Raw genomic sequence first — 9929 nt, 5'->3', positions numbered from 1 at the left:
TTATTCTTTGTCCCTTCTCACAAAATTCTTCAAAGCTTTAACAAGCCTCTTTTGTAAATTCAGTATAGGAAAATTATCCAGGTCACTCTCTTGGTTTGTTATTTGTATATCCCTTTTAATTATTAAGATATCAGCCAGTTTCCTTTGTATGTACAGTATAACATCTTTTTCCATATCATTCTTGAAGCCTGTAAAAATTTTGTCTGGTAAAACTTGTTAGTCTTCCATAACATCTTTGAAACACAGTCTATCTATAGAGGCAGACACTCTTAAAATTATCTTTTGGGTCCATTGTTGAAAAATATACTTCAGTATGTCCAATGTTAAAATATTTTGCTTCATTCTGTATTTGTGAGTTGAATTTAAGTGTAATAAAATTATTATTAATTATATACACTTAATTATAATCTTTAGTTCCTTCTAGGTCCCTTTAGTGTCCAAGTTTTAAAGTCTTATCTTGACATCTCCCAGACATCTGATGAGAACTTCTTTGCGGCCTATGACATGAAGATGAACAATTGTGTATCATCAAAATATTGATGATATCTTAACTGATGGTGAGCTGTCTGAGTGGTTTCATGTAGATGTTGAATAACACTACAGAGACAACCAAGCTCTGTGGCTTCCACATAGGAAGGGTCACATGCTGAACTGTTCTTCTCCCAAGAACATTAACAGAATTATCCACTCAGGAAGGAACAAAACCTACAGTAAAAAAAGTTCCTTCCATTTTCAATCCTTACAGATGGTCCAGAAAGTTCCTTTGGTTAATGGTACTAAATACTGTTGAAGGGTCCAATAAGACCAGAAAGGCCACACTCCTGCCATTCAGGTCATGATAAAGGTCATCTATCAAAGCAATCCAGTTCAGAAACTAGACTTGAATAGATCAATATAATCTACTTCATTCAAGATGGTCTGTAACTGGTGTTCCACCATTTTCTCCAAGATATTTCTCAGGATGTTGAATCCTGGATGGTAGTTGATTAAAAATGTTATCTCCAAAGGCAGTGGGTATTGATGATACCAAAGTTTCTTTCAAGGCAGTGGGCACAATACATAGAAAAGTATTAACCACAGCTCCAGCCATTTTGCTCTCCATGGCAATCTGAAGAGGCCAAGGGGGGCAGAGATCCACCTCAGAGGTTACAGGGGTCATATTACAGAGAACCCTTCTGCATCACTGGTGTTAGCAAGCTCAAATGCATACCAAATCACATCATAGGATGGTAACACAGTTATCTCCCTTAGTGTCATGTTCGCCGTTTCAATGTCTTTGATACATCGTAACGTTTCGCATGTCATTAGCAGGATGCGTGTTTCATCTTTCTCGGGAGGATGGGAGTACTTATGTTTTGGCTGTGCTCTGGAATGTATTTGCATTATCTACTGCGCTCAAGGTTACTTTCCCAGGCTAGCAACTCTGACGATTGCTTGCACCTGTGCCGGGCGGGGCTGTTACGAGGGAGGCGGGATACGTTTGTACCAAGGGTTTAAGTTTGTATTTGGCGCGCTTTTGCTCATTCTCAGCTTTCTCTGTATTTGCCTTTAGTTCCTTAATAAATCAGATTTCATATAGCAGCCTCTTGTGAGTCTGAGTATTTGGGCTAGGGCAACCATTACATAAAGCTGAGAATCTAAGATCCTAACTCCGCTGGCCCCTGTCCAGGAAAAGACAAGTTGTCTAACCCTGTGAGGGAGAGCGCCAGCGATGACCGAACCCGACATAGTGTGGATGGAAGAAGGGGAACCGGACTCGACCGTGAGGCGGCCCGACCGACCGCCCCAGGGAGGGGAGCTGTCAGCCATCCTAGAAGAGGCGAGCTCCGAGTCGGAGGGTGAAGCCGAGGGTCTGAAAACCGCCCCGGAGACTACCGTAAATTCTCCGGGCGAGTTGGTCACCTGGGATGAGACCCAAGGGGATGCCACGGTGGCGGGGGGCCCATCCTGGAAGCAGAGATACCCTTTATCCCCCAACGTGGTGCAGGTGCAGCCAATGGAGGGCTCCCCCACCCCGGATCGGATCCGAGTGCTGGAGTCAAAAATGGACTCGTTAGAAGCTATACTGAAACAGCTGAGCTTAGATGTGACCTCGTTGCGGGAAGTCCGGGAAGAATCAAGCCAACGGTATTCAACCCCTTCGTCCCATGTGCAGTCCCCGGAGCAGCGACGGCCGGTGCGGAGGCGCGAAGGGGACCAGTCGGTCCATATGGAGATCGCGGCATCGCCAGGGCGACCGCCCCGGGGCCCCGCGCCGCCGCGAGCCAGGGAAGCACAAACCCCTGCAGCACCGGCGGCGGGGCGCAGCCCGGCGGGAGGCGGGATGAGAGACTTCCCGGTCAAGTTTGATGGGGACCCGACCAAACTCTCATTTTTCTTGACGAATGCTAAAGCCTACATGGAGGAATGGGGGTCGCTTTTCCAGTCGGAAAAGGCAAAGATCATTACCATTGCCACCAAACTGAAGGGGAAGGCGGCAGACTGGTATGTCCAGATGTGCCAGTCGGAAGCGCCGGAACTGGGAAAATTCGATGAGTTCCTCTGGGCATTGAAACAACACTTCGAGGATCCTTTGGCGAAAGAGAGGGCAAAGCGAGCCCTGAAGGAACTTAAGCAGGGGTTCAGATCCGTGGCGGATTATGCTTTGGAGTTTAAAGCACTGGCTGGGAAGGTGGATGACTGGTCCCAAGCCACCATTATCGAGCTATTCAAGGATGGCCTGAATACAGAGGTGCTGCGCTGGTCCTTAGGGAGGGACGACCCATATACGCTGTACGAATGGATCCTGCTGGCGGGGAGGGCTGAACATGCCCATGAGATCTTCGCCCATCGAAAGACCGCCAAATCGGGGCGGGAGGTGAAGCCCAGCCGCCCATCGAGCACCGGGGGAAAACCAGGACAACGACCCTGGGACGAGGAGCGAGAGAAGCGGTATGCGAAAGGCCTGTGCCTAAGATGTGGTAAAGAGGGGCATCGCGTGGCGGCGTGCCCGAAGGCAAAGGGAGAGGAACGGCTCGGAAAACCGCCGGCGAAGTCCCCTGCCTTGCCGAGGAAGCAGAAAGCCGCGGTGGCTGAAACCGAGGGAGACGATGCGATGTTCTACGAGGAGGAGGGTGAGCCCGAAATCCTGCAGCCGGCGGGAAACGCCAGCCACCTGCTTTAAAGGGCGCCGCAGGGCAGGTGGTGGAAGAAGGGCGCGAGCCTTCATCGGTGAGTGGTAGTTACCGCATTCTCACGGTGAAACTGAAGTTGGGCTCCCAAACCAAGACTGTAGAAGTATGGGCCATGATTGATTCGGGGTGTTCCCGGTGTCTAATGCACCCCGATGTGGTAGCGGCTTTGGAGCTACCTACTTTCCCTTTACAGCGACCCATCGCCTTTACACAGCTGGATGGGTCCATGGCAGGGGGCAAACCGGTCACCCATTTCACAGGGCGGGTAGCCTTGCAGCTGGGCAGCCATCGGGAAGGTTTGTCTTTCGTTGTGGCTCCAGTAGGGGGTCCCTTGGTGGTGTTGGGGGTGCCCTGGTTGGTGCAGCAAAACCCCCAAATCAACTGGGTTTACCGGACTATCACGTTTAGGGATGGGTTCTACCAAGCGACTGAGGGGAAGGGTGCCCCAGAGGAGATGGTGGGGGTTGCGGCAGCTGCGACTCCGCATTGCCCGGCCCCTCCTCTGGAAGGCCTGCCGGAGGATTACAGGATGTTTGCGGATGTGTTCGGCGAAAAGGAAGCCGACCAGCTGCCTCCCCATAGAAAGACGGACTGTGCCATCGAACTGCTTCCCAACACCCAATTGCCCAAGCCAAAGATTTATTCCATGACACAAAAGGAGTTGACTTTGTTGAGAGACTTTGTGGACAAAAATTTGGCGCGCGGATTCATCGAGCCAGCGAACTCACCGGTGGGGGCGCCAGTTCTCTTTCGCCCAAAAAAGGATGGGACATTGAGACTTTGTACCGATTTCCGCGGATTAAATGCCGTCTCAATTTCCAACAAATATCCCTTGCCATTGATCAAAGACATGTTGTCACATCTGGCCAAGGGAAAGATCTTCTCTAAACTTGATTTAAGAGAAGCATACTATCGTGTACGAATCAAGGAGGGGGATGAGTGGAAAACTGCATTCAATTGCCCGTTGGGAGCCTTCCAGTATAAAGTGTTACCTTTTGGGTTGGCTGGGGCCCCTGGGGTATTTATGCAATTGATCAATGAAGTACTGCATGAACATCTGTTTAAAGGGGTATTGGTGTATTTGGATGATGTATTGATTTATACTGAAACCATGGAAGAGCATGTGGCTCTGGTAAAAAGAGTACTGAGTAAACTCAGATCGGCAGAATTGTATGCCAAACTGTCTAAATGTGCATTTCACCAGACCCAAATTGACTACTTGGGGTATAGAATTTCAGATAAAGGCATAGAAATGGACCCTGCCAAGGTGCAGGCTATCATGGACTGGGAAAGTCCCCGCACCCGCAGGCAACTTCAAAGTTTCCTGGGGTTCAGCAACTACTACAGATTATTCATAAGGGGGTTCGCTGAAATTGCCTTGCCACTCACCGAACTGCTTCGAACCAAGGGTGTGGGAGATACTCGGAGAGTAAAGAATCCAGGGGCGCTGTTGCGCTGGACGCCTGCTTGTCAAACGGCGTTTGAGCGGCTAAAAGCAACTTTTGTCAAAGAGCCCATTTTACAACATCCTGATCCCTCAAAACCTTTTGTGGTGCAGGCGGATGCCTCCGATTATTCCATTGGGGCATTGTTGATGCAACAAGACGGGACAGGGTGCCTCAAGACATGTGCCTACTTGTCCCGCAAGTTCTCCGAGACTGAGAGACGTTGGCATGTATGGGAAAAGGAGGCATTTGCAGTAAAAGCCGCATTAGAAGCCTGGCGGCATCTGTTAGAGGGGGCGAATCATCCCTTTGAAGTATGGACTGATCACAAAAACTTAGAGGCTCTTAGTACCCCTCGAAAACTGAGCCCCAAACAGGTTCGGTGGGCTCAATTTTTCAATCGATTCAATTTTCAGTTGAAATTTATTCTGGGGAAAAGGAATTTCTTGGCTGATGCGTTGTCCAGGCAACCTCAGGACTCCGGGGCAGCGCCAGAAGTGGTCAGCACCCTGTGGACAGCGCCCCAATTGGGTATGCAGGCTGTGACGCGTAGCCAAACACGCGCGCAGCAGCCTCCCACTGCGGACGCCGCCCAGCCGAACGCTTTGTCAATTCCCTCCCAGTTGCAACAAAAGTTTCTAAAAGAACTGAAAACGGATACTTGGTTGCTTGCTAATAAAAACAATGTTACTTTTGACCGAGGCTTCGCTTGGAAATCTGATCGCCTCTATGTCCCTGAAAGCCTCAGAAAAGACGTGTTACTACGTTCACACGATGACAAACTGGCAGGTCACTTCGGGTTTGTAAAAACCCTGCACCTGGTTCGCCGACAGTTTTGGTGGCCCACATTACGTAAGGATGTTAAAGACTACATTGCCTCCTGCACTGTTTGTGCCATGTCTAAACGCAAGGTGGGCAAGCCCCAGGGACTGCTGCAGCCGGTGGCTGCCCCTTCTTGCCCCTGGGATGAAATCTCCATGGACTTTATTGTTGAGCTACCACCCAGTCAACGCAAAACGGTCATTTGGGTGGTCAAAGACTATTTCTCAAAACAAGCCCACTTCATCCCTTGCGTGTCCATTCCGTCGGCACGTCAGTTGGCCCGCCTATTTCTTGTACACGTGTACAGGCTACACGGATGTCCCTCACGTTTGATTTCGGACAGGGGCACACAATTTACTTCACAATTTTGGCGTGCGTTCCTTAAATTGTTAGGCACGAAGCAAGCCCTGTCCACGGCTTGGCATCCCCAAACGGACGGGGCCACAGAGGTTTTGAATTCTACTCTAGAGCAATACCTCCGAGCTTTTGTGAATTACCAGCAGGACAACTGGGTAGACCTCCTCCCTTTTGCTGAAGTAGCGTACAACAATGCAGTGCATCAAAGCACTGGCCAAACCCCATTTCGTGTGGCCCAAGGCAGAGACTTTGTCCCTATCCCTGATCTACCGCAACCTACCGGCGGATCGGCCACTCTGGATAATTGGGCAACGCAACTGGCAGACTCCTGGCCAATGATTCAAAAGGCACTAGCTGATGCACAATTGGATTATAAACAGTACGCTGATCGGAAGCGGGCCCCTCAGCCGGCATTTCAAGTAGGGGACTCGGTTTACCTTTCCACCAAGTTCATAAAGTCCTCACAACCTTCCAAGAAACTGGCTCCTAAATTTGTGGGTTTTCCCAATTACCGCTCAAATTAACCCTGTGACTTTTAAACTTGACTTGCCTCATAACCTCAAACGCTTACACCCTGTTTTTCATTGCAGTTTGCTCAAACCGACTATTCCTTCTGACCGCTGGCACCGCCAACCTCCACCTCCAACCCCCATCATGATTGACGGTCAGCAACACTTTGAAGTTAAAGAAATTTTGGACTCTAGACGCCTTCGCAATACTCTGCAATACTTAGTTCGCTGGAAACATTTCCCTCATCCAGAGTGGGTCGCTGCACCAGATGTGGCTTCTCCTGTTCTCGTTGTCCGTTTCCACTCAGCTTATCCCGCTAAACCGGGTCCCTAAGGGTATTTTTAGGGGGGCGGTATGTCATGTTCGCCGTTTCAATGTCTTTGATACATCGTAACGTTTCGCATGTCATTAGCAGGATGTGTGTTTCATCTTTCTCGGGAGGATGGGAGTACTTATGTTTTGGCTGTGCTCTGGAATGTATTTGCATTATCTACTGCGCTCAAGGTTACTTTCCCAGGCTAGCAACTCTGACGATTGCTTGCACCTGTGCCGGGCGGGGCTGTTACGAGGGAGGCGGGATACGTTTGTACCAAGGGTTTAAGTTTGTATTTGGCGCGCTTTTGCTCATTCTCAGCTTTCTCTGTATTTGCCTTTAGTTCCTTAATAAATCAGATTTCATATAGCAGCCTCTTGTGAGTCTGAGTATTTGGGCTAGGGCAACCATTACACTTAGGTCTGCCCAAGGGCAAGTCAGTGCAAATATGTTTGACTTTGTCAGAAAAATTCTAGCAGTCTCCTTGAATATTTCCTACTAATCCCTCCCCAACAGGAGATACTGTGCTGCTGAATGGCATTGCACTAATTAAAGCAGAATAGTTTTGTCTGTGGCTTCTAGATCTTGTTTTGTAGCAGTGTCCAGTTATAATTACTTATTGCCTTCTGTTACCTTTGCTCTAGGTGTTTCTACTGTTGCTTTATCTCTTTATACTCCGAAGAGCGTCCTGTGATTGGTGTGCATAAGAGCCTGCTTGGGAACGATCTTATCCAACACCCTTCTCATCTCTGCATGCAAGAATTCAAGAGGGCTCTTGGCTGAGCTGTGCATCATATTGCAAGGAAGAACTGCAGGTGCCTGCTGGAAACCAAGGGGGTATTCTTAATTAATCTCCTGCCCCTGCAGCGATCAGTGATGGCAACAAACTGTAGGCAGACCAGAACATGATCCGACAATGACAAAGGATAATGTTCTTTCCTTTCAGATCAGAAAACACCTCTTCTGGGATGAAACCTAGGTCCAGCATGTACCCACCTGGGTGCATTTGCCCAAAATCAACTAGAATATGTATTTGTCATGGAGGCCATGAACTTCTGAACCACTCCAAAACTACCACTCAGGACATGGACATTGAAAAATCCATTACTACTAATCTGGAAAAGTTGAACAACAAAGTTCTTGAACTCAGGAAGGGACACTGCTGGACAACAGAGTGGCTGGTACACTAGTAGTGTCCCTTGCTTGTCTCTACAACTCAACTTCTGGTACAGATATGCCCAGTCAGGCACCAGTGGAGTAGGACTCCTAAGTAATCATCAATATTCCCTATATGATCATCTCTACAATATTGCAGTAGACTGAGGCTACCAAATCTGAATTGCAAAAATCCAAATGACCACTAGATAGAAGCAAAGAGTTAATATTTTCTGTATAAGTTTGGTCATACAGATTTTTGGTCAAACAGCTTAGAATACAAGACCCACATGTGGCTGTCATGGAGAAAAGGGTTCTGAACCCCCAGATACAGAAGGAGTTGAGACATTAGCCCTTGTAATTGGCAGAAACATGAAGTTGGTGGATTAACTGAGATTTATCTGTTATACAGTATATAATACACTTACTGGCTCTAGCAGGAAATAGCAACGCTGTGCCAGAGGATCACATGAATTAGCTTCAGTTAACAAACTTGGTTAGTGGGAAGAAATATTCTCCCCCTTAACTTAAACAACAATAACAATTTTCAGCATCAGGTCAGGAAGACACCAGAAAAAATAATATTACAATAAAATATCTGTCCATATAAATCTGTCAATTGAAGGATACAGCTGGATATGCTCTGTCGGTTTCTTATCTCCTCCATGAAAAAAATGTGTAATTCCCCATGAGTGGACCTGAAGCCAATTCTTGCAATGCTGGCAAGGATCAGCTGTGTTAGTGTGCAGGCAGGATTTCAGCATGCTTTAGGCATGACACCAAGTTTCCATGTGAAGGCCTGCCTACAACTTCTACAGCGCTTGCCTTTTTCCTTTTGTCACTCCTACTGTTTTCTAGACTACTTGTGTTTGACTTTCCAGATTCAATGACTTAGATGTGCTTATTAATCTCATCCTGAGGTTGTTTGAATGAGTTGTGCAGAAGTGCGGCATGGTAATTTTAATTAAGTGCTGGTGACTAAGGATAAGGGTATTTCCTGGAGATTAAATGTTCAGCTGGGAGAGGTTGATGTCTCTTGATTGTTCCTCAGGCCATAGGCCTAACCTGTCATTAAGCCCCAGGAGATTTCTTACTGTAATATTATTTCACACACACAATTAATATATAAGTGGTGGTGTGATGAAACTGAATACTATCAGAGCAAAAGCATAGAGGTTACTCACTAATGGCAAAGATTTGGTGTTCCTTGCAAAATCATGAGATGTAATATAAATGAGAAATCATTGATCTTACCCATGAACATATGGATTTGTCCCTTATCTTTCAAAGGATAGTTTGCTTGCCAGAAAATAGTTTTATTACACTTTCTCAGATAACAATTAAATAAAATGAAATGCCTACATTTATTCTGGCTTTCAAAGAAGGGAAGCAAGAGAGGCACTCAGAACAGTGTATATATGATTTATGTTGAGATGCCACCTTGGAGAAGATAAAAATAAATATTGTAAAAATATGTGATCTGAAAGTTCATGACAGGGTGTGTTTTTTGAAGCTATGCAGGCCTGGAGGTGGCTAGTAGAAGAATGAGAGACTTCTTGGGAAAGCCATCAAAGTTACTTTGAATTCCATGCTGGAAGAAGAAGTTAAACATAATAAATGCAATAGGATTTTATTGATTTAGCCTGTTTATTCAAGCACCTTAAGAGAAAACTTAATTTTTTAGAACATTGACCTCCACTGGCTTATACTACTTCCCTTCCTCCTGCTGGTACCCAATTGTAATTGATGAAGTATGTGCACCAGGTGGTTCATCTATTTCAGGTCCAATCTGGTAGTCTGAAAACAGACCATTTCTCTTGGAATTCACTCTGAAACCTGAACTTAACCATGATGAAAACTCAAGAAAAGAACATAAGATTTGATATATTTTACCTACATAAAAGAGAAGGAAAGTATGTGTGTGTGTGTGTATGTATGTGTATGTGTATGTGTGTGTGTATGTATGTATGTGTGTGTATGTATGTATGTATGTATGTGTGTGTATGTGTGTGTGTGTGTATATATATATATATATATGAAAAAATTGGCTGGCATTTTCAGGTGTAATTGCCTTTCTATGGGGGCTGACCTATCAAATGTCAGTGTGATTGATGCCAACTTGCCCTCAATGTAATTAAATATAATGCAAGTTTC

This window comes from Candoia aspera, chromosome 5 (assembly GCF_035149785.1).
Source record: "Candoia aspera isolate rCanAsp1 chromosome 5, rCanAsp1.hap2, whole genome shotgun sequence".
NCBI classification, from domain to species: Eukaryota; Metazoa; Chordata; class Lepidosauria; order Squamata; family Boidae; genus Candoia; species Candoia aspera.
Note: the sequence above shows the minus strand (reverse complement) of the source record.